This window comes from Apteryx mantelli, chromosome 3, assembly GCF_036417845.1.
Source record: "Apteryx mantelli isolate bAptMan1 chromosome 3, bAptMan1.hap1, whole genome shotgun sequence".
Lineage (NCBI taxonomy): Eukaryota > Metazoa > Chordata > Aves > Apterygiformes > Apterygidae > Apteryx > Apteryx mantelli.
This window is the reverse complement of record NC_089980.1, coordinates 39856876-39879768: the sequence shown is the minus strand read 5'-3', so window position 1 is coordinate 39879768 and position 22893 is coordinate 39856876. Positions and strand designations below refer to the sequence as shown.

General features: G+C 42.5%; 1 long non-coding RNA gene across 3 annotated transcripts in view; it reads left to right on the top strand.

The window, feature by feature from the left end:
• Positions 1-976: 976 nt before the first annotated feature.
• The window catches only part of LOC136991565 (uncharacterized), a 61869-nt gene continuing 39952 nt past the window's right edge, over positions 977-22893 (top strand). For 2 of the 3 annotated variants that reach the window (XR_010883694.1, XR_010883693.1), the window contains exon 1: positions 4361-4422. This is a non-coding gene — a long non-coding RNA (uncharacterized lncRNA). Of the gene's footprint in view, positions 1061-4360; positions 4423-22893 lie in introns of those variants that run through there. The other variant, XR_010883695.1, reaches the window with a different exon arrangement.

The following is a 22893-nucleotide window of genomic DNA, read 5'->3' as shown; positions in this document are numbered from 1 at the left end:
GTGATGTTAGAATCAGAACGTAATTCACCCATATATCCTCATGAATATGCCTTACTATATTTATTTCAATAATTCTTGTCTGAGTCTGCATTCCCTTTGCATTGCACTCCTAACATGGAAACAACCTAAACAGTGTTTGATAATCAAAAATACCCCCAAACCTGTTCAAATCAGGGCTTTCAAGGATGAAATGCGTGTAAATTAACTTTACTCAGCACTGGATCCCTAGTTTGACCTCAGGCAAGATGGTATTCTTTGGGAATGCCTTTGGCAGTATGTTTACAAAACCAGTGCCACATACAAGAGTGTCTGAGTCAAGGTAGTAGAGGGAAGGGTAACTCAGACCCAGGCGTAGTGACTGAGTAGTTTCCTGATGCTGCAGAATGATTGCAGAGTCCAGGGTCTTCTTGCATTTCCAGAGCCTCTATATTTCTGAAACAGCAGAAGATTACGCAGAGGGTCCAATAGTCTACATATGCAGAGAAATCTGCTGAAGATTGAAATGAACCATGACACAATCTTTCTGAAAGAAAGTTTGACCAAGTAAGGTGAGGTTGCTGACCTCACTAGGGTAGAACGCGGCAATTAAACTCTGTGAAGTGAAGTCTTGACTAGTAGGTGAATGAACACTTTTAGTGAGGTTAGCAGCTCCAAATTAAAGGGCAAACTTGAAGTGGAAGACACCAGCCTGCTAAATAATCAGAGTGGTTTCATATCTCGCAGCTTCACTTTGGGGCTGGTTAGCCTGAAATTTTTCTGAAACTGAAGCTGAAATTTTTTAGAATTAACAAACCTAACCAAAATCTTCCCTTTTTTGTTCTATTTTGGGGTTTTTTGGTTGCAGCGGGAGGCTAAGGAGAGGGGAAGAGGAGAAAGGCAATGCAGAGGGGCAGCAGAAAGGGAGGTCTTGCCTGAAAGGTGTCCGCGGCCCGGCAGCGGCTCCGCCCCGGCCCGCCCCGGGGGCGGTGCGGCCCGGCCCGGCCCGACCCCGCAGCGACAGCGGCCGCCCGGCGCCGGGCGCGGGCCGGAGCCTCCCCCGGGAGCTGCAGCAAGCGCCAAGGTGAGCGATGCGGTGGTGCCTGTGTGTGCCGGGAGATCCGTGCTCTTAGCAGAGTGCAAGGTTAATTTTACTTACTTTGGGCTGTACGGACCCGGACGGGATGTTCATCGGATAAGAAACTTGTACTAATTTGCGGGGAATGACTCGGGAATCTCTGTCCTGAGGTGGGATGCGGTGGTCGGGGAGGAGCAGGAGCCTTGATGGTCTCCGGGCTGTAGGACTCCTGCTCGCCTGTTTTTAGGGAACAAACTGCAACAAGAAGCCAGGTGCAGTTCTGCTTGTAGCACAGGGGGCTGCTGGTGCCCTAGATCAGGTGCTTTTCCCCCAAGTCTTTTGGGGAGCAGTTTAAAGGCGAGTACTACATTTGTGAGCAGTGATGAGCAGTCAACTTTCAAGTGTGCTGTATGCACACTGGGTTTGGGGGCCGGGGGGAAAAGAGACTTTCAGGTCTTCTGAGATGCCTTTTAGATTAAGATAACTGTACTGGAGAAAGATGGTTTTAGGTCCTGCCTGCTAGCTTCAGCTTAAAGACAGTTTTGTAGAACTTGCAGAGTGAAGTTGGTTTCCAGTTGCATTACAGTTATGGGAATAACTCCCCCATGTGCAAAACTAGGGTGTAAAAAGTGTGTGTTTGTGTATGCAAGTGGCTTGTCCTTCCTCTCAGTGATGGGAGGTGAGGCCTGACTTGCTAAGTGCTTGCACCTGGGGTGCCACCATCACACCCAGCTGTGTCCTCAGGGTCTTCAGAGGGCACTGCATGCCATAAATCCCGGTGCATTTAATCATCTTCAGTGCAAAGATGCACTGTGTTGGTATAGGCAATTGTTTTGTTCTTGGCTTTTCTTTAAGAAGAAATATGTTTGTAATGCTGCTGCTAGGCTAATTATTTCTGCGCTTATGGGTTTCCTTTCATCTTGCTTGGAACCTGGGAATTGGAATCAAGTCCTTTCAAGCTACCTGAAATGCACAATATTGGATGAGTGTTACTGAAATGGTCATTTGGCTTCTCAAAAGTCACAGTCTCTTGAGATGTTTTGATGCCTTGTTGTTGTGAAGAGGATTTAAAAAGATTTCTTTGGTGCCTTCTTCCAAGGACCGTATCACATAGGTAGCCTTCCTGCTACAGCCTGATCCAGCTTTCACCGAAACCAGAGAAAATCATTCTGTTAACCTCAGTGGTAGCTGGGTTAGCTGTTCTGGCTTGAACAAAGTACTCAAGAGTATGACCTCTGTAGAGGTCTATGGGATGTTACAACTGTAAAGTCTCATTGCAGCCACAAAACTTCCTAGGTATTTCCACTGGACAATGACTTGGATCAAAGTTGTTCAGTAGTTTCCATGCTGTTCTCCTGTTAGCAGCAGGACATAGGTGGTGTGTGTGTGTGTGGGGGGGGGGGTTGTATATTTTATTTTAGTGAGGGAAGCAAGAAAATAAATCCCTTTTTGTTTTGTGTTCCAGCCTTAGAATCACAGTTAAAATCTTCCATTTCCATTAGGAGATCTCCCCCACTTCTTTTTTGTGTTCTACCCCTAGAAGTTTCATCATTGCTTTTTCTCAATTTTTATCCTAAATCAGTGTCACTGAAATCTGTGAAACTCCTGATATCCACAAGTCTTACTGGGGGAAAAAAACCAACTGAGTGTGTGACCTCTCTCACCAGCTTAGTTCTACCATAATCAAAAAGACCAGGGTGAATAAGGTAGCTTCATTTCTATGAGACTAAGCCATTGGCCTCCCACAAGCCAAGAACTGGCGTCTTAAGCCTTCTGTGGTAGGGAACTGCAAGATTAAGACACCTGCCTCTTCTGCAACAGCATGATTGTAGTAGGATTGGCCTAGCAGGGGACTTCTGCTGCCTGTAGCATAGAAATGATCATTTGTCTGGACACAAGGTAGTGGTTATAGGTTTGTATGCCAGGAATCACTGCTGCCTTTGAATGCAGTGATTTTGTTCTTTATTGTGAAAATGAATGTGCAAAATACATCAGTAATGTTGTCCTTTGCTATGTTGTTTGTTTGTTCCAAATTTTTGATTGAAAATGAGGCAGCTGGGTAACTGGATTTGGGAAGCATCGCCTTTAATGCCTAAATATTCTGAACTATATCTATGAGGTGTTACTGAGATGCTTAAAACAGATGACTGGACAACAGTTTTGGAGAGACCAGGTTAGGGAACGCAGCCTGAGAGAGGATCACATTCCTAAGTGGGTTTGTAAGATAATGAGAGGGCTTCTCCTTTGATAAAAAAGGTACAGAAGGGATCTCGTGAGCATGCTTTGCTCAGCACAGGGCAAAAAAAAAGTGAATGCTTGGAAGAGAGAAATGGTGGAAAGGATGAGGTGCATCTCAAAGATGTTGAGGGTGATTCTGGCTGAAGGAGTGGAATTCACTGGGCTCCAGTTTCACTGATTGCAGTGAACAAATTTGCAGATTTTGCCACCTGTAAGACAACAGCAGATGAGTCTTGCAGGGTCTAAGTGTGATCATGTGCAGCTGGATTAAGGGCCCTTGCAGGACACTTGTGTGTATCAATCGGAATCATGTTGTGTAGATGATTTGAAGTAATAGCATGCTCAGAGCAATTCCCCCATCCCTAGTTGCATACTCATTTCTCCAGTGCTGCCGGAGGGCAGCCCGTGTCTGCCCCAGTGCGTTGTTGCTCTGTCTGACTCTGATACAAGCACTGCTGCCCCGGTCCCTGCAGCTCTGGGTATTTTCCTGCATGCCAGCTGGTAGCTCTGCCTTCAGCATTGGTGTGGAGATAGTGGCTTACAGGAATCAGGTCTTTTCCAGCCACATTTTCTTCTGAGTGCTGAGAATCACCACCCGAATGAATAGTGGTGTCTTCAGGGTCTGGGGGCCGCCACCAGCTGGTGCTTAGGCTGGAAGTATCAGTATCAAAATGATGACTCTAAAGCATAGCAGGTTTGGAGGCAGTGTGAGTTGGTGGAAATTTTTACCTCTTTCTAGAAGTCAGTCCACTTGCAAGAAAGAAGGCTCTGGACAATTTTTGGTCTGACTTTCCAGACAGTCTGCACTAAGGATTTGAAGGCAAAGATGACTCTGCTGTAGTATAGTTTTCTCTCTCCAGTTTTTTAGGTAGTAAAGCTTTTGCTCAGAAGAAAAAACAGACAGCAGGGTTGGGATAATCTAGCTGGTGGATAGTAACTACATGAAAAAAAACAGAAGAACCTTTGTTTTGGGGGGAAAATGCAATATGCATTACAATTTTTTTATTCTTATTTTTGATTGTGCTAATATTTGGTCTTGCAGAATCTATGTGATTGCTTCTGACCCTGATCTTACCACTGATAACTCAGAAGCAAGGAAAAATGCTGTACTATGAATGGTGTGTTTAAAGGTGAGCGTTTAAAGGTGCTTAACTATATACTTTTATGTTGGACTGAGATATGTGTAGTCTAATGTGCAGAATGCTGTTCCTGTGTTTCACTGTCCATAAAATGGGAATAATATTTCCTTCCTCTTCCAAGCTTGCAGGAGGCTAGCTTATAAGTGTTGACCTATACTGTGGTTTCTGATGGACAGTGCTATTTAAATACCAAGGTTCTCAGATACATAAACTGTTGTGCAACTTCAGCAAGGAGGAAAGTAAAGTGAGGAGGGAAACGGATGTAACAGTAAATGCCTCCGTGAATCATCTCTAGTCTAAGACTGCCCTCTTCTGGAGTTTATCAATTGCTGCACTAGATTCAGAGGTTTTTCTCATGATACTCCTTCGTACAAACACCTATGCTTTGTAACTGACCCAGCTTTTATATGTGTTTAAAAATGTTAGTTGTCTTTTAAGAGGAAACATTAGAAAGTTTCAAAATGATTCTAGGCACTTACTGCTCCGTTTTAGCCCAGGGCAGACAACTGTTATAGGTGATTTTTTCCCTTGAAACAAGGGGGGGCTAATGGGCAATCAAGGCTATGGAAAAGGTGCAGCAACCTTGCAGAACGTCTGCTAAAATGCAGCACTAGAGTTGCAGAGAGCCATAGGGAGATAAATGACCAAACCTTACTGAATTTTTGAGGTATTTTAACATCTAATTGCCTCAAGACCATCAAAAATCTGACCCTGTGTTGCTATGCAGTGGCCGAAGTTTCCTAACCAATCATATACAATTTAAAATCCAATTCTATTCAAATGCTTTAAATAGCATCTTTTTAGTAATCTGGTGAAGGGGAACAGGAAGATATCTGGGTGAAAAGTTGTCTCTGGCTAAAGCAGCACTGAAATTTTTGTGAAAATTTAGCTGGACTGGCAAGTTAGGGTGGTGGATCTATTTATCCAACCTAATTCTGGTGCCTGGGACAGAAAATCTTATTTTATTCATCTGTCATGGTAAAATGGTTCTCCCAGGTGATCCAGGGTGACACAAGCTTGGTGTGGTGGTACTCCTCCTATCTTGCTGTTAAAGCATGTTTTGATAGGTTTCAGTAGCTTATTGTTTGTTTTCATGAGAAAACATATTTGAATATTTCTGCTAACATAGGAGCTGATCCATCTTATGTTACTGGAGTGTTCACATGGAGCCTAATTTTGCTCCATTCCATAGGATATACTGAGGTCAAAGGGAGAGATTTATTGCATTGATCTGTCTTCCCAGGCTAGCCAAATATACCCTTGGTGTGAAGGGTAAACCAACAGAGGGAAGATACCAAAGCTTGCAGAAGGCAGGCAATCCAGCACAGCGCTGTAAGCAGCTCAGTAAGACTACAACGGCTTAATTTGTTTTCAGGGAGGTCTTGTCCAGGCTGAGCCTGCCTAACTTCAGATTGAGAATCAGAAGGGGCTAAATTACCTTTTGGCTTGTTGGGTTCATGTTGTTTGCAACTTCTCAAAGGAATGATGGAAATTTGGGATCATCCCAGTCTGATCTGGCTTCAGTGTCTGGGCCAGATGAGGATTTAAAAAAGCCATTAGCTATCACGTATTCCAAACAGCATTCTTCAGCTCACTGAATTGGTATCTGTTGTCAGTCTACAGCAATTTCAATGGAAAAAATGGTTGTTTTGTTTTTTGGATTTTGTTTGTTTGTATGTTTGTTTCAGGAGAAGCAAGGAAATTAACTCTTTAGTCATCTCACCAAACCTTAAAATATGCCCAACTAATAAAGGGGTATTCTTAATTTCTGTGTCTGACAGGACTAACTTTTCAAGGGTGAAATAGGTTATCTTCTGTGTTCTTTCTGTACAGTGAACAATCCTGTCAATGCTTAAACATGCCAAGCCTTATGTTCTCTTTTCTTACCCCACCAGTGTTGGAGAATATTCTCAAGGTGGTAGGAGCATATTCTTTTAGAAACCTAGAGGGAGTGGAAAGTAATTAAGGCCTCGATTCTTAATTCAGAGGTACTGAATCTGTAGCTAATCTAATAGAGTTTTAGGAGCATCCTTTGCTAAGGTGCTTTAGACTAAGCTAAGGTAGAATAAATCCTTTAAGACTGGTTATTCTTCTGACACTTTGCTACCATCTGAACTATAACAAGTGCTATTCTGATTGGATCCAACCTAGAATTATTGTTGCAAGGTTTAGCCTGGATTTTGAATTTGTATATAAGCTTCAGTTTCTGAAATCCTGTGGTAGATTGTGGTTCACTTAGCTCTTCTGTACCGAAAGTGGAAGTAACTAGCTAGTCAGTCATCAGTAATGTTTTTTATTGTATTTTACTACATTTTAAAGACCAGGGCAGTCTGAAAGGACTTACACAGAGAGGTCTGGAACATTTTCTGGTATTTCTGGACTCCAAGGTTGTGACTTCTAACCAGTAAGACCTAAGCATGTTTCAGGTGAGGCACTGGGCTGAGCTTACTCTCTTGTCCCCACTTTTTGCTGGAGAGGAAAAACAGCTGTAGGACAGGCAGATCAGCCTGTCTTTTAGCCTCTGCTCCACTAAGGTGTTAGGTCTGATGTGACTGTGTCAGAGTCCTACTTTCTCCAGGACCTTCTGCCACTTGACATCCTCCTGTTCCTTCTTTTCAATAAGTCGGGAAGGAAGGAAGGAACAGGCATATTTTCTACAAGAAAATTTCTCATACTATCCGAATAGCTTTCTGCTCTCACCCCTCCTGCAATGATCCTCTTGCTCAACATTCATTGCTGCCCCCTTGGTGTCATTTTTCATTCAAAGCCCCAGTTACTCTCTTCAGGTTTATTAGCATCTGGATCACCACTGGTCCTCCACATCAAGCTCCAGGTTCAGGCAGAGGCAGGTGAGGACAAGGAGCAAGTGGGAGAGGACAAGGAGGCAGCAGCTTGGTAGAGTGGAAGACTTCTTCCAAAAAGGCTGGGAATGGTTGCTCCAGGAGACACATTGAATGTCAGAATTTTGCCTTATTCTCTCTTGCAGTATAAAGGCAACATCTAGAGGCTTTTGACCTTTTGAAGGACAATGTCCTCAGGGTCCCCTTCTATGGTGATGGAAGAGAGCCTGAAACTTCAACTCTTCTAGATGCTGATTCAGGGAGGCCGCCTTTATCAGGTTTGTAAGATAGTTTAGTTGGCTAGCGGCAGGCAGGCTCATGTGAAAGGTACCCCTTGAAGTAATTGCTCCAGGTGGTTGTGCAGAAGGCTTCTGTGGTAGGTTGAAGCTACATAGTGCCCTGTCTGAGAGAGCAAGTGAGAGAGACCCAATGCCAGTGTGAAGACCATTTTTATAAAAAGAAAAATGGGGAGGAAAAAGGTAGATCAAGACTGGGTTCTCACAGTGGGGTGCAGCTAAAGATCGCATCACAAGATAAAATGTTTACTAGTCAAAACAGGCAGCAGACATGTAACTTGCTAAGCCCCTGGAACTGCTTACTGACATCTGGTTTCCTGTGTAGTCCCTGGTGTCTAATAATATGGTTGAGCTCCAGCTGCAGTCTGTCGCTCCATGAGGGTATTAAGGCTGTCTTTCCTTTCCCTACCTATTGTCATGACTCTTGTAAGACCTTAATATCCCCAAGGCCTCTGTCTCTCTCCAAATGTGACTAAGATCATGCAGCTAGATTAAAAAAAAGAAAAAAGAAGAAAAAAACCACCACCACTCTGGTGAGAGGGGCAAGAAGGATGGCAGAAATGACTGACTTAGTGGCTTCTACTTCAATAGAAGTGGTAAGACTTTTATAAGAGCTTTTGTATTACTGAGTTCTTTTGAAATCTGATGACCTATTTTGATGTCAAACTGAAAGTAGAGCTCATCTGAAAATCCTAAGCCAGTATCTTTAAAAATCATGTTTCATGCATGATATAAAAATGTCCTCAAATGAGGCATGAATTTGAACATAGCTCATCTTCTCAGCTTCTAATTTTCAGGAAGCTAGTTGGGATTTTCTTGTCTGAGATATTTCCCCTGTGTCAAATGTGACTGAAATCGGCTAACGGATTGAAAAAGTAGTAGCAGCAGATGGGATGGACAGGCTCTAAAAATATACCTTGCTTCTTCAGAAAAGGAGTGAAAATCTAGCAGAGTTCAGGGATATTCTTGTAAATGCTCTTCTTTCCCCTGCTGGAAATATGCTGACAACTTAAAGCCGTTTGACTTTGCTGACATACAGGCAAATGCAGAAGTAAGATTGGAAATTTACAGGGAAAGATGAGGTGTCCTCCTTCTTCTCAGCCTCTCAGACTGTTCTCCAAAAGGTGGCAGTCTCTGCTAGCAGGAGTGTGTTGCTCTCTGGCAGATGGATGGTTTTCCTTAAGGTTCATTCAGTTGTGAGCTGTGTGTTGGTTTTCTTCCTCCCCCCATAACCTTTATCTTTCAAGTGAGACCAGCAGCTTGTATATTTGACAAATATTTGTCTAGTACTGTAAATGCATACAGACTTTAAAATGACCTCTGAGTTAAACCAGAGCAGATTCCCACACAAAAAGGAATTAGTTCTAGTTACTTTTTTTCTTAAAAGCTGTATAAACAGAAATTATTAGAATGCGTGCTATGAGTGCTTCATCTCCGCCTCTGCGGCTGAAGTTCCACAGCTTTTTTTCTAAATGTCATCACAGCTACAGCCGGCCCCTAAATACCATGCCAAAGGCCCGCTCCTGTGCTCTCCAGTTAAGCAAAGCTTCTTGACTTCTGACCCCAAACTGAGCGAACGCTGGAGACCTGGAGGGCTGTGTCATCATTCAGCCTCGGTGGAGCCGGCAGCCTTTTCTAAACGCCGACGTTGCTCCGCGGCGCTGTGTTTTACTTCCCGAGCCAGCCACTCAGGTTGGGTTGTTTTTGGAGGCGCTGCCTGGCACACGGCAGCCGTGACAAGCCTGGGGGTTCTCTGGCCAGCCCCAGCCAGCTGTCGTCACAGGGCTGGGGGGAAAGAGTTCAACCCCTGATGTCTCCATCCCTCCTGTCCCCCCTGCATCCTGATACACATGATTTCCTCATCTAGTTCTCCAGTCCTCTCCCTGGAGAGCTCACAATGAATCTAAGGAAAGGAGTGGAAAATGCCTGAAGAAGCAGCTAATTCTGTCCTTCCATTCGGGGACAAGAAACCCAAGTTTACCTCTTGGGACATTCTCAAAGGCATGCACTGGTTGTTGCTTAAAAACAAATGGAGAACAGACTTTACAGAATGGACCTTTTGCAGTCTGGAGCCTGGCAATTATATTTCAGCCCCCTTTTGAGAGAGGGTTAAATTAGCAAGAGTGTTCTAGAAATGTAAATTCACTGGGTCTGATCTCTTTTCTACTGTTCAGGTATTCTAAAGGAGCTTTATATTTACAGCACAACAATTTCCATGTCCGTCTGGATGGAATAAAAAGATCTTCATATGAATAATAATTCAAACTAGCATGGTTCTGTTAGAAATTACATTTAACTAAGCAGAAGTGTTTAAATCAGTGACTCTGTTCCAGGACTGCTTTCTCTTTTTTTACAAAATATTCATTGCTTAACAAATTTGATTTGCCTTCACTCAAAAGCTAGATGACTTAGAGTAAAAACCTGTTTTGTTTTGTTGTTTGTTTGTTTAAAGAATGCATTTGTCTGCCAGACCCTGAGGAATCGAGGAGAGTATCTGAATTTTGCACTCACCACTACTGATTTTCAGAGATGCTTTGGTTCTGCTGTTGTCCACACTGAAGTTTCCCAGGATGGGATAAATAGCCAAAAGCCAACAGCACAGAAAATGACTAAGGGTTGTTTCACATCATAAAAGATAGAGCAGAACTAGAGAAGATTCAGAACAGAGCAACAGTGATTATCGAAGGTAGGGAACAGCTTCCATACTATGGTGGATTAGCCTGGGACTGCTTTTGTCAGAAAGAAGCCACTGAGAAAGGATGTGACAAAAATCTTTCAGTGCCACAAGCGAGGAGATGATGAATTGGTTGTTTACTGCTTCTTACAATATGAGACCCAAAGGGCATTAAAAATTTTAGGTTTAGGTTCAAAGCAACAAACAGTGGTTTGTAGCAATATCTAAGCTGTTGAGCAGAGGCTGAGGATGCTAGAAGTTCACCTGGCTTCAGGAGTTCTAGATTTAAGGAGTCTCACAGCTGCAAATTGTGTCAACACTGGGAGAATAATCTGATAAAATCTTACCACAGGCTTGCTCTAGTCTTACATTTTCCCTAAGCATCTGGTATATGCCAGTCTCAGACAGGCTACCCAGGCTGCAGAGACTGATGTGACCAAAAGATGGTCACATCCAGTATGGGTGTTGTGATTGCGCTGGGGTGATTTTTAAATACTATAATTAAAATAACAAATTTTCACATGGATAAGAACCAGTTTGAAAGTCAAGAGTATAATTTTTGAAGCTTTTTTAAAAAGTAATCATGACTTCTAACTAATTTTTCTCCTTAAAAAAAAATATAATTTCAAATGAGTAATAGGAAATTAGATGATACAGATTATTTCCCAATCAGTGTAGAATTCCCCCCCCCCTTTTTTTCTTTTTACCCTCCCCATCTTCTTGGCTTGGCATGTTGTAATTCCTCACTAGGGGCCAGGTTCTGGGAGATGAGTGTCCCAACTCCCACAGAAAGCTTCCTGGAGGCATTTGGCAGGGCAACCCCCCCAGCTTTTTCTATTACAGAGCTTGAGGTTTTTCTGTTTTGTTTTGTTTAACTGATCACATTCCAGAGCATTTGTTTTGCTCATGTCTTGATTAAACCAAAAAAGGAAAGAAAAAAAACAGCTATACTGGTTCCTCCCTTGTGGATAGGAGTACAATGTCTGTGTTGGCCATGCGCACACTGCAGAGTGTTATTTAAATGCAGACAAGCTGCCACTGGCATTAGAGTCATTCATGAAAGTGTTCCCATTAAAATTAAAAAAAATCTGCTTTTCCTTCTTTCCCAGTCAACTTCTTTGTTTATATTTGTCAGTTGTGTTTTGGACCCAGTGAAGCACTAGAAATCTACTTGGCTAGATGCTGTTTCAGCTTTCCAGGCTGGTGGTACAACCAGTAATCTTTGTCTTGAAGATTTTGTGCTTAAATTAATTGAGAATGTCCCTTCTTAAAAAAAATAACAACAAAAAACCTAGCCCAGCTACAACTTACAAGACATTAATAAAGTTATATAACTTTTTTTTTTCTTCGTGATGTTTATATAATCTATTAGGAAATAAAATTCCTAATAAGATAAGGAAAGAAATGAATGTTAAATACACATTGCTTTAAAATAGACCTGGAGTTTTAGTTTGCTTGGATCTCTGTTGCAAAGATGTTTGGATCAAAGCTTCTTTCTTTAATGACAAATAAATTGCATTAAATACAATTATATGCCTTTCATGAAGATTCAAAGACAGAGCTTGTCAGCCATGCAAAGTACATGCATTACAGGTTTCTTCTGGGCTAGGCAACTTCTAATTTAATTTAAGAAATGAGTGGGGGAGAATTGTATTTATAATAATAAAATCACTATTTCAGAAGAAAAGGGTAGGAGCCTATTTACTGACTTCAGTGGGCTTTAGATCAGAAGCAAAATTATCAGTTATCTCTAATGCCTCTGAAATTATTATTATAATCTTCCTTTTCTTCTCTTCAGTATCCACGTGGAAAAGCTTGTAATCTCTGCTAATTTGGAGGCAACAGTTTCCCTGACTTTATCAGAGGCTTTCCAGAACTGTGTTAATGAAACAATGAGACATGACAGGTTGTGTGTTATGGTCTGACAACGATATGCCTTGGAGGTTAATGGCACTTGGCTCTCAGCCTCCTGTTAGTAGTCAGCATGCGCAGCTAACTACCCGGGCGTAGCATTATTAATCTATTTTGGCTTACTACAGGCTGTAGGTATATCATTAAAACATTCAGCCCTTCATTCTTCAGCCCAAGGATAGCCTGCATTTGAGAAGAATCATAAGAGTTAGCCAAATAAAAGGAACACGTCTCAAAATAGTGATTTTTTTTCTTTTTTCCCCACGTGTTCCCAGGGCAGGGGGGCCTTCCTGCCTCCTGCAGGAAGCACAGGAGCAGAGGTGGGATGAGAGGAGCTTGTGCCTTCCTTTGCAACTGCCCCGAGCTGACCTGGGGCAGGTGTGCTCACCCGGCACAAGGCGAGACAGGTAGTGGCTAGGGCAGAGAGTTGTCCTTTTCCTCTCTTCTCCCCCTGCCCCATCTCCTTAGGAGATGTCAACTGGGCTGCGCTCCTTTTGCCATCTGCGTGGTGGAAGCTTCAGCTTTCGCAATTAAATCTTCAGTACGAAGGGGCAGGAGGGCCAAAACGCTGCAGGCAAAGCAGGAAGGGAGCCCCGTCGCCCCCAGGCCTCTCTTCTCCGCTGCTTGCAGGCTGTACAGCTGGGGTCGCTTCAGCTGTGGGCTGGGAATGAAGAGGAGAGAGGCAGGGGCAGCAGCAGAGCTGCACGGGATCGCGTGAGGCCGGACAGCACTAGCATCACGGATATGGTATTAATGCATGTCCCTGTGTACCAATGCTGTGTGCATTTAAAAATGTTGCACTTTTTGGTATTTGTATTATTGCCTGCTGTTGCTGCCAAGAGAAGTATAAATATGTGACGACTGAATAACAGGCTTATAATCAGAGCAAAACTGGTGGTGTGTGAGGGGGGTGTTTTGTTTAGCTCAGGTGTACTAGTTCTGGAAGAGGAAGAAGCCCAGAGGCTTGACAGCAGACTGTATTTGTGCTTTTGGTTACAGTTCAACCCCTCCTCCAAATCCTTCTACTACAGTAAAAATAAGAAAACTGAAACCACTTATTTCTTCCTGCATTAACAGCACCAAATTGGCCTGGGGATATGAAGTGGAGCGCTGACTGTATGCTGCTGCGAATGACGCAGATGCTGCTCCTGAATGAGAAACCACCTGCAATTCTGATTTTGTGAGTTACTTAACAAGCCCAAGTGATGTCCTGCATCTTACAGAAAAGGGCCCAGAAGAGCAAATTCAGATCTCCCGATTCTTACCCTTCCTGATGAATTTTGCCTGTGGGGAAGCAGGCTTGGAACTCCAGCATTCACAAAGTCTCTGCCCTTCAGAGACTGCAATTGCCATCACGTGAAGCATATGGAGAATACCTTTCTGACTTTAAATTGGCTGCTTAACCAAGAATAGCTTCCAGGATGAAGTGTGTCCACTGTTTGCAGGCAAGGGGATATAATAGTGGTGTGTATAGTTGGTGTTTGTCTAGTAGAGTGATTTCTTGTGCTGTATTTTTTCTTTTATTGGTGTTAAAAATGGAAGTATTTTCTTAGCAGTCATGTAACTAGACACTGTGGTGATGTTGTCTGGTGACAAAAATAGTCTCTTATGTGGGAGGAGTAGTTATGAATTTATAGTGCAAAACAAATCCCTTAAATTCCACTCAGAAAGGGATAGACAACTGATTTGGAGCAAAGAACGTTAAAATCTGGCGTTTGCTGCGTAATGCCTCCTAGCCTCCTGCTGTCCGCTGAAGCTGCAGTTCCTGAAGAGACTAAGGACACAACTCCTGTGAGATTGCCATCTCTTCTCCCGGGGCTGAAAAGCACTGATGCTGGAGCAATGTCTCCACACAGGAGCCACATCAGCGACAGCCCCACATGGGAGCCCAGGTGGGCCCCGGGACAGAGCACTGGAGGGGGCTCAGGAAGTCGCTGCTCTATTTCTGGCCCTGTCGAGGACCTGGTGTATGACCTGGGGCAGGGCGCTCTGCCTCTCTCCGCTTGTGTTTCCTTTCCTGTTTATATAGACTGCGCACTCCTCAGGCAGTGTTTGCTGTGAGCCTGTTTAGAGTTGAATGTCGAGCTCTCCTCGTCTCTTGAGGGCTGTGGCCCTTAGGTCCGATGGTGACTAAGGGAGGAGGCAGGCAGGTCCCTCTTGATCCTCGTTGGGGCAGTTGCCTGTGAAGGGCAAACACATCTACACTTTCCTATAAAAAATAGATGTTTCTTTCTGTCTTGATTGTTAAGGTACTTTTTGCCAGTTGCCTTGACCTAAATTCCAGAGATTTATTAGTATACTAGCCACTGTGTAAATGTATCTGATTGTGAAAGGACAGGTCAAGTTTAGGAGTTGGTTGGTTTGTTTTTAAGTTGAGAACAGACTTGAGATGGGGTGCTGAAATAGCAATTTGTTGTGTATGTCTCTCTTGAGGAATAGAGTATATTCTAAAGCATACTTGTGGTATGGAGTAGTTCCAGCAATTTCTATGAAAGTAATAATAATTCAGAAAAGAGCACCTGAATCTTTTAGCTTCATAAATGGCTAGGGAAAATGTGAGTAAGCAGGAAAACCCAAGTCTATAGCTGGCTAATTCCAGGCCACCCAATATGCTTAGCATCTGAGAAATGAACACATCATCCTTGTCAAAATGATGCAGTGAAACCTAAGGCAAAACAGTGTGGCTACTTTTCCATATTAGCATTTCATCTCTCTCTTTCTTATTTCTCTTAACATCATTCTTCAAACACTAGGCACAAAACCATAATTAGTATGCAGAGCAGATACAGCAACTTCAAAAACAGAAATCAAGCAGTAAGTGCCAAGGCAACATAACCACATCTTGGTTGTCACTAGCAGGTTACATAGGTGATAATGATACACTGAAGTGTATGATTTCATGGGAGGATGAGGTAGAAGACGTTTATGAAGGTTAACGCAATTTCAGCACAAAACCTGAAGAGCTTTATCGGCTGCTGCTGATGTTGATAACAAACTCCCGGTTTGGTCCTTGTGGCAGGTTAGGTTGCTTATCCTGCTGGTTAGTAAGGAGAAGCAAATAGATTCTCTCTGCCACTGCTCTATCATCTAGTAATCAAATTCTTCTGCAAGCTATTAACCTTCTTAGCAACCTGGGCAAATGTCAGACCTGAAAACAAGTCTGCTTTCTGCCTTCACGTATGCAGAACTGTCATCTTTTTCAAATAATTAAGCTGGAAGAAAGGCACAAAATACAAATCTTTCTCTTTCATGCAATGCTGGGTGGCGTTTGCATGTTTAGCACAGAGCAGCCTTTTATGAAGAAACTCGCTCTCAATTTGAGCAGGCTGAGTGCAGGGCTGTGGCTGTTTAGAGCTCGTGTGAGAGCTCACTGTGGAAATGCAAAAGGATTAGTTTGCTGCAAACGCAGAATCAGATAATCTGATAGCATCTCAGGTCTTGTCCACACTAACAAATTGTACTGCCTTATGAACTATGCTGGTAGAAGGCACTTAAGTATAACTGTTTTCATGTCTTTGCACCAATGGTCACAAACAAAAACATTTTCTGAGCGTTGGAGTGACTGTCTGATAATGGGGGAGAACGCTACATGATCATACTTCATACACGTGTGTATCAGTGTCTACATAAAAGTCTAACTGAAATCAATAGACCTGTGCATGACTGATAGTAGAGGGAATCTTCTCAGTGAGAACCACCTCAAATGCAGTCGTCTGCCTACACGAGAGGCCAGCGGCAGGGAAAGGCAGGCAGTGAGCCCCTCACCCACCCTGGCCCCTCGGGCTTCCAGAGCTGTTAATGCTGACGCTCTGGGTCCTCCTGCGGGAAAAGAGCAGGTTGTCCTCCAGAGGCAGGGGATTTGCTAGGTGAAATGCAACTTAGCCTCTTCAGGGTGCCTTTTCCCTTGCCAGAGCTCTGTAAAAGGAATGAATATAGAAGAAGATTAGGTCAAAATAGGTTACTTGGGAAGGAATATAAGTTAGGGTCACAAAACTTGGCCCTGAAGTGTAACCTGGAAGAAGAAAATGGCATGAATGATAATGCTTTATGAGGCACAAGGAAAAGGAGGAATAGAGTACTGAGATCATTTTCCAGGTACAAACATATGTTAGATCTACTTTGTGAGGTGCTCTGCCCAAAAGGGCAGAGGCCCTCTCCCTAAACAGGGATTAGTTATATTGTTCTGAGCTTTTTAGAACAATATTACTGTGTTTACCCTTGAAGAACTTGTTGTTATCTATGATAAACTGGTTAAAGCAACAGCACTTCAAAGTAAAGATAAAACATAGATAAAGATGTTTTTTCACCTATGACCTTACTGCCCCCCTCCATATTGGTTATCCTGTGTTTTGGCCAGGTAGTTTCTAATTCTCTTCCCTTCCTCTGATAAAATAATTTGTATATTTCATTGAGGTTTTTTGAACTGAAAACTGATGCCTGGCACTTTTTTCTTTCTTTTTTTTTTTTTCCCACGAGAACCTCTCACTTTGTGGTTGCTTGAGGAAGTTGACTTAAGCAATTTAAGATGTAGTCGTGGCTTATTTAGAAAGAGGCACTGGCCGTTAACACAAAAATATATGCCTAAATATGCTAACAGGTGCAAGAGCTGTCTAATCACATGGTAGTTACAGGAAACCTATTAACCATAGTGTTTGGGTTAAAGATGGGTTGTGCTGATAATTAAATACAGAAAGTTAAATTTTTGCTAGATCTATTTTTTTTTCTTTTTTTCCTCTTTTTCCTGCTGCTGCCTCTGCCTACAGCTGGAAGTTGAATTTTTCTGTGTTCTAGATTTAGTATGAAAAGCTGTGACACTGGTTAAAATCAGTGACAGTCATAGCTGTAGTAGGAACAGAAATAGAGGTGTGAGGTTAAGCAGATGTCAGCATTCATTCTGAACTTCAGTGCTCTTTCAGGTTTCGGGTCACAGCTCCCAAATCCTTTCTACAGCTAGCTTAGTGTCTATAAAATAAAGGTCTTGAAAACACATCATAAAAAATAAAGCCTGTTGTCCTGCTGCTTAGATTGTCTTTGCCTTTAGCCTTATGTAAGGCAACATTTTAGGTGGGGCTTTTTTTGTTTGTTTGTTTATTTATTTATTTACTGTGGGGACGGACACTAGGGCTTTCTTCCTCATTGTAAGGAGAAAGCAAAAACCAGTCTTCGGACTGTAATTCAACTTTACTGAGGAGGGGCCCACTGCTATATACTGTCTATTCTATCAGATTTATAGTCTGGTCATACAAGCATGTTATATCGAATCTCATAGCTAACTGAGTAACGATCTGTTGGCTTTCTGCATCACAGATTTCTGTAGGCAGGGCTTCCTTGCTAATTCATCCTTAGCTGTGATCCAAAGCATTTTGCACCCTTGCTATCAATGTGCTTTCTGGCTGAAGGTTCAATGGGCAGGTAACATTTCACTCTTTCTTTCTTTCTTTTTTTTTCCTTTTCCCCTAGTCAAGGCTTTTAGTTGACATAAGTTACCTGAAAATTGAATGTTTGAAATCTACTCCCTAAGGGTGTTTAGGGGCAAATCCAAGATAGCTCAATTCCAGCTTTTGTCCTTTCCAGGGCAGGAAGCACATCTCCCTGTTAATCTGCCTGTCTACAGCAAAGCCAGTGCTTCTTGGAAGCTGGGTCCTCTATGCTGTGTTTGTGTAGTAGGTCCAACCATGTGGCAGCAAACAGAGGTATATGATACTGTCTTGCCAATGGAAAAAGGTATGTGATTCATCTGGTTAGAAGGTTTTGGCTCTGTGGCCGAAAAGAGACTAGACTCAGAAGCTTCTGGGGTAGATACAGTTCTTTTTTCTACCGAAGACTTTTTGGCTCTCCCCTTGTGCCACTTTTTTTTACTTGTCTCTCCTCTCTCCTCCTTCTTGCACTGAAACATCAAATGTTCCCTTATTCCTGCCCTGTGCCTATCTTAGCTATTTAGAGTGTTCGTGACAGAGATTTAACTCTTTGAATATCTAGTTCTCAATGGCAGTGCTCCCCAGCAAATCTCTTTCAGGCAATAGATAGATAGAATAATACACTTTTGAGGAACCTTGGTATAGACAAGGTGACCTCACGTGGGCAGGCTTACACAACACAGTACGGAAGGCTCTCTAAAGGCAGCGGCTGGTATAGTCTCCGGAGGGAGAGTGGGATTTACACCAAATAGGCAGAGGCAAAATAGGCAGAAGCAATTGCCTGGTGCAGCAAATTGTTGGGAATCAGTAAAACAGCCTTACCCAAATACTGTTGTGTTGCTACCATTGAGGGGCAGCCCCTTCCATTAGCTATCCCCATCCCTCGCAGAGCAGCTCGGCTCTCCAACCCCAGCACTGTCTTCAGTGGCAGAAGGAACCCAGCCTTTACCGTTTAAGAGGAAAAAAAGGCAGTTGTATAGTTACTGCGGAGAGGCCATCAAATGGCTTGGGATGGGAAACGGAGATGGAGTAACTTAGGCATTTTGTAAACACCACGCTGTAGTTTGAGGAGGGTGCCTGACACCCTTGACAAGACAAAGAGAGTGCAAGTGTTTTCCCCACCTCCCCAGCACTAGCTAGTGGGAGCACAGTTGGAGCCAGCTGTGGGCTGGGGCTGCTCTCTGTGCTCCTCTTCCCTGGTTCCCAGCAGGGCAAGGTGCCATGAAAAGTATGTTTTTTATTTTCCAAGGTAGCTTCCTGCATACAAGGTGATTTCATACATTGTCTGTCCTCTTCCTGGCCATGGCAGCACTTGCCCACAGTGCACCCTAGGATCTCAGGGTGTAACTCAGCATCTGCCATTTGAACATCTCGCTTAGTTAGTTAGCTTGTGCTGCTACCTCCACCTTTGAATTTGTATTGCAGATAGAAGTTACTTTTTTTTTTTTTCCTTAGGATTGTAATTTTCCTGTCCCTTTCAGTTTTGTGGTAGAAAGTTGATGGTGAAGTAAAATTAGTTAGAAAAGATGAAAGCTAGAATTCAGTGTCAAATCTGTAGATTTCGATGCTTCTACCTGATGCTACTTACTTGAAGGTAGGTGTGTGTGAACAGCAATTCTGTAATTTTATGGAAACATGCAATAAAACTTTTATCCATCTTACACCAAGAGAAATAGTTTATAATGTAAAAACCCAAGCACAGTAATGGTGCAGTAGACACCTAGCCTGTGCTCATACACTAACTGGTTTATTTCTTTAAACTGTCATAATAAGGTTTTTAAATCACAAGAGTCTAACTTTGATGCTGGTGAGGAATGATGATTAAGTAATTGAGTCAAGTTACTTGTTCTGCCACAGATTTCTTCTTAGCCTTGGGCATGTCGCTTAGACTCTTTGGCCTTAAAGAACATAATTCTCAGCTGGCAAGCTATCTTAAAAGATAACCATAATGATAAATAAGAATGAGAATTATATGGAAAACTCCTACCTCATAGTAGAGGTCCTCCCTGATATGTCACTCATTGCCTCATCAGCAACTAATCTGACTGCAGAATAACCCTTTATTAGAACTGCCATCTGTTAAATCTCAAGTATAAAGTTTTTTATTATTGTTTTAGTAAGCAATTATTTTCATTCTCTTCACTCCACTATTCCATCCTTAAATTGTTTAAGTGCTCTGAGTTGTATAAATTTGGTCTGCTTACCTGATTTGTTTAAGATTTCAGTATTTCTGAGTACTTTTTCAATACGGCACTTGCGTTATTTACCTAAGGGGGAAAAAAATCCAAGGTGGGTATCTTCTGAATATTTCCTGGCAACTAGTATAACATGTTTGCTTGTCTGAGGTCTCCATACCCTACTTGCTGTCTTTGCTTGAAACTGCAAAAAAACCCCAAGTCTCCCCACCCTTTATTATATATATATATTTTTAATTGCATAGCTGTAGGAGGAACTGTAGAGAAGGGTCAGAAGGGTGACTTGATACTGTGACAGCTTGTTCTGCTGTGGTCTCTTGTATCACAAATTTCTTACCACATTTGACTGGAGAATGTATTCCGGAAGATGCAGGCTCTACACATTAGTAAAGGCAGAAAGAAGCTGCATTTTGTGGCATATTTACACCAACACTGGCAGATTTGTGTGTGTGTGTGTATACACACACACACACACACACACGTGGCTAAATAATAAATAGATATATAAATGTATATAAATATATATATTTATTCAGCAGAAAGTAAGGGTGAAAACAGAGCTATCAGAAGAATCTGGTAAGGTCCATGAGCTGGAAATAGGGCAGATCCAGGCAAATGAGATGTGGAAAAAGGGTATTTGCATTGCAAAAGTATGCACAGCTCTTTGCTACTCAACACAATATTGAATAAGCCACAACAGATGTAGCAGTATCGAATCTGTTCCCCAGAGGGGAAGCCACCTTCTCTAGTTAGTGATAAGTCTTGGAGGGAGCTAAAAGATTTCATTTGTAGGCACTTCAACTGTTCTTATAACAGCTTTAAGAACAGTTTCCTTCATGAGAGAATTTGGATGTGGCTTAGACGTTACAGTTGTTCATCTTACATAGGCTCATGCTATTCCTTGCATAAGTGAGGAGACAGACAGCCTTCTCAAAAGTTGTATCAATGTTATCTTGCTACCTCAGCCTTCCTTGTTCTCCAGTCTAAATGCCAGAGTTGTCCCCACTGCTTAGATCTGGCTTGCGCCCTCACTCATGTGTGGAGCAAGTGGGGTGACCCTTCTACTGGGAAACACTAGCATTAGGTGAGGGAGGATTGTCATAGTCTTAAACTTTGCTCAAAGAGGCATACTGCTTTATCCACTACAAAAATGTGTACAGGATGGTGTCTGAATGTTGGGAACCTCTTCTGAAACTATTTAGTATATATGGGTAGCAGGGCCCTTACTGTGTCCTAGAGGAGACCAAAATACTTGTCAACAGCTGGAGGGCAGTTTTGAAGTTGGCCATATCAGAAAACACTAATCTGTAGCAATCACACAGCGTGTATCTCAAGGCATGTTTACCAAAAAGGCCTGTTGATGTTAAAAATACAGAAATTCAAGAGCATGTATGTCACAATCCCAGAGGACTGAACTGGAGCCTTTAGTTCTTAAATATGTGTCTATCTTAGAAGGATTCCCAGAAAGTCAGTGCAGAACCATTACTGCTAAGCCAGTTAACAGTTGTGCTATGTTTTCCTGAGAGCATTTCTGTAGCCTAGGAAATTTTGGCTGTAGTAGATCTCTGTGAATGTCTTTGAACATTTATTCCCTTCCCTCCTCTCCAGTAGAGATCTCTATTGAATGTGGTGCAAACTTCCAGAGTTTGCATGCAGATTGCCAGCAAGCATAATAGAAATCCAGGACTCAACAGAGCAGAAGAGAAGGGATTTTGTTTTTATTGTGGGACTGGAGCATGCCCCAGCAATTTAGTTAGAGATCCCAGTGTTCCTTTTCATGTGCCACTTTATCTCTCTTTCCCACTCTATTCCCCTAGTATACCTCAGTCTTTCCATCCTGCACTTCTCACCAAGTGACTTCTGCAAAAGAGAGTATTCAAAGTACAGGTTCTGTACCTCTCCTTTTCCTCCAAGCTTAGGAAGATGCAGATAGTCCCACCAGTAGTATTAGTCTTTGTCCTTGAGAATAGGAAGTCTTTGGAGGGTAGAGAAGGCACTGATGCAGCTGTGGTCCTGTCCTCTGCAATCTGAACAAAAGGTGTTTGATGATCTGTGTGCAACTCTGTCTGCAATGACTGCTGCATTCTGCAGGTAGATCAGAGGCTGAAAACCAGCACAGCCTTCAGGCCCTGCACACCTGGCTCCAGCGCAGGACGTCTGAATCGCTCTGTGTTGTGGTCCTTGTTGCTCCTGCTGGTAGAGGCATGGTGAAGATGCAGAAAAGTCAACATTAATGCTGAGGGGTTGAGGTGGGCTGTTAACTTACTTGACCTCATGGAAGAAGAAGGACATTTTGTTACAAGATGCACAATATGGTTTGGTTAAGCAATATGTGAGCTGGAAGGCCTGGGATAGACGATCTTACAGGTTTATGAGATACCTGGGGAGCCTGAATGTGGCCATCTGCATAGGTATGAATCAAGTTCATCTGGTTCACTGAACATGAATCAGGATTGAAACATGACTACTAAAAGCAACAGATCTGTCGTAAGATACTAAAGCAAAAGTACAAAAAGTATTTAAACATTGCCATGGTTCTGTTGACAAAAGAAAATGCTTTTGTGCTCTACTGAATCCATCCTATTCCATAATTAGAGGCAAAATTGAATGTTGTATACTTAAGAGAACAGTATCTGATGTGCTTGCCTGTAATACCTATAGAGTTGCTATTTTGTTGCCATAGGCCAGGAAAATATTCATTCTCCAGATTTTTTTTTTTTCCATTTTATTCCTTGTCTAAAATACCAAACTTCAGTGAGCTGGGCATATATGTTGGCAAATAATTAAAAAAAAAAAATCTAAATGGGTAAACAGGAGGAAGTCTTAAGAGACAGAGCATTCTGAAATACCTTACCTGGAAAGGGGTTACAGGAATTCCTTTGCAAATTGGAATCTGGGTGTGGTTCTTACATCCACATTTCTTTTGTGTCTAAAGCAATACCAGATCACATATGTATTCATTTATATATTGTAGATATGTGTGATAAAAACAGGTTGAGAAATATTTTTCTTATTCCGCCATGACAGCTGCATTAGGGAGCAGAGTTTAACAATGTGCTCTTCAAGTTTATTGCCACACTCACTGTGGATATTGAAGATGGAAGAGAATTTGTACACATTATCATGAGA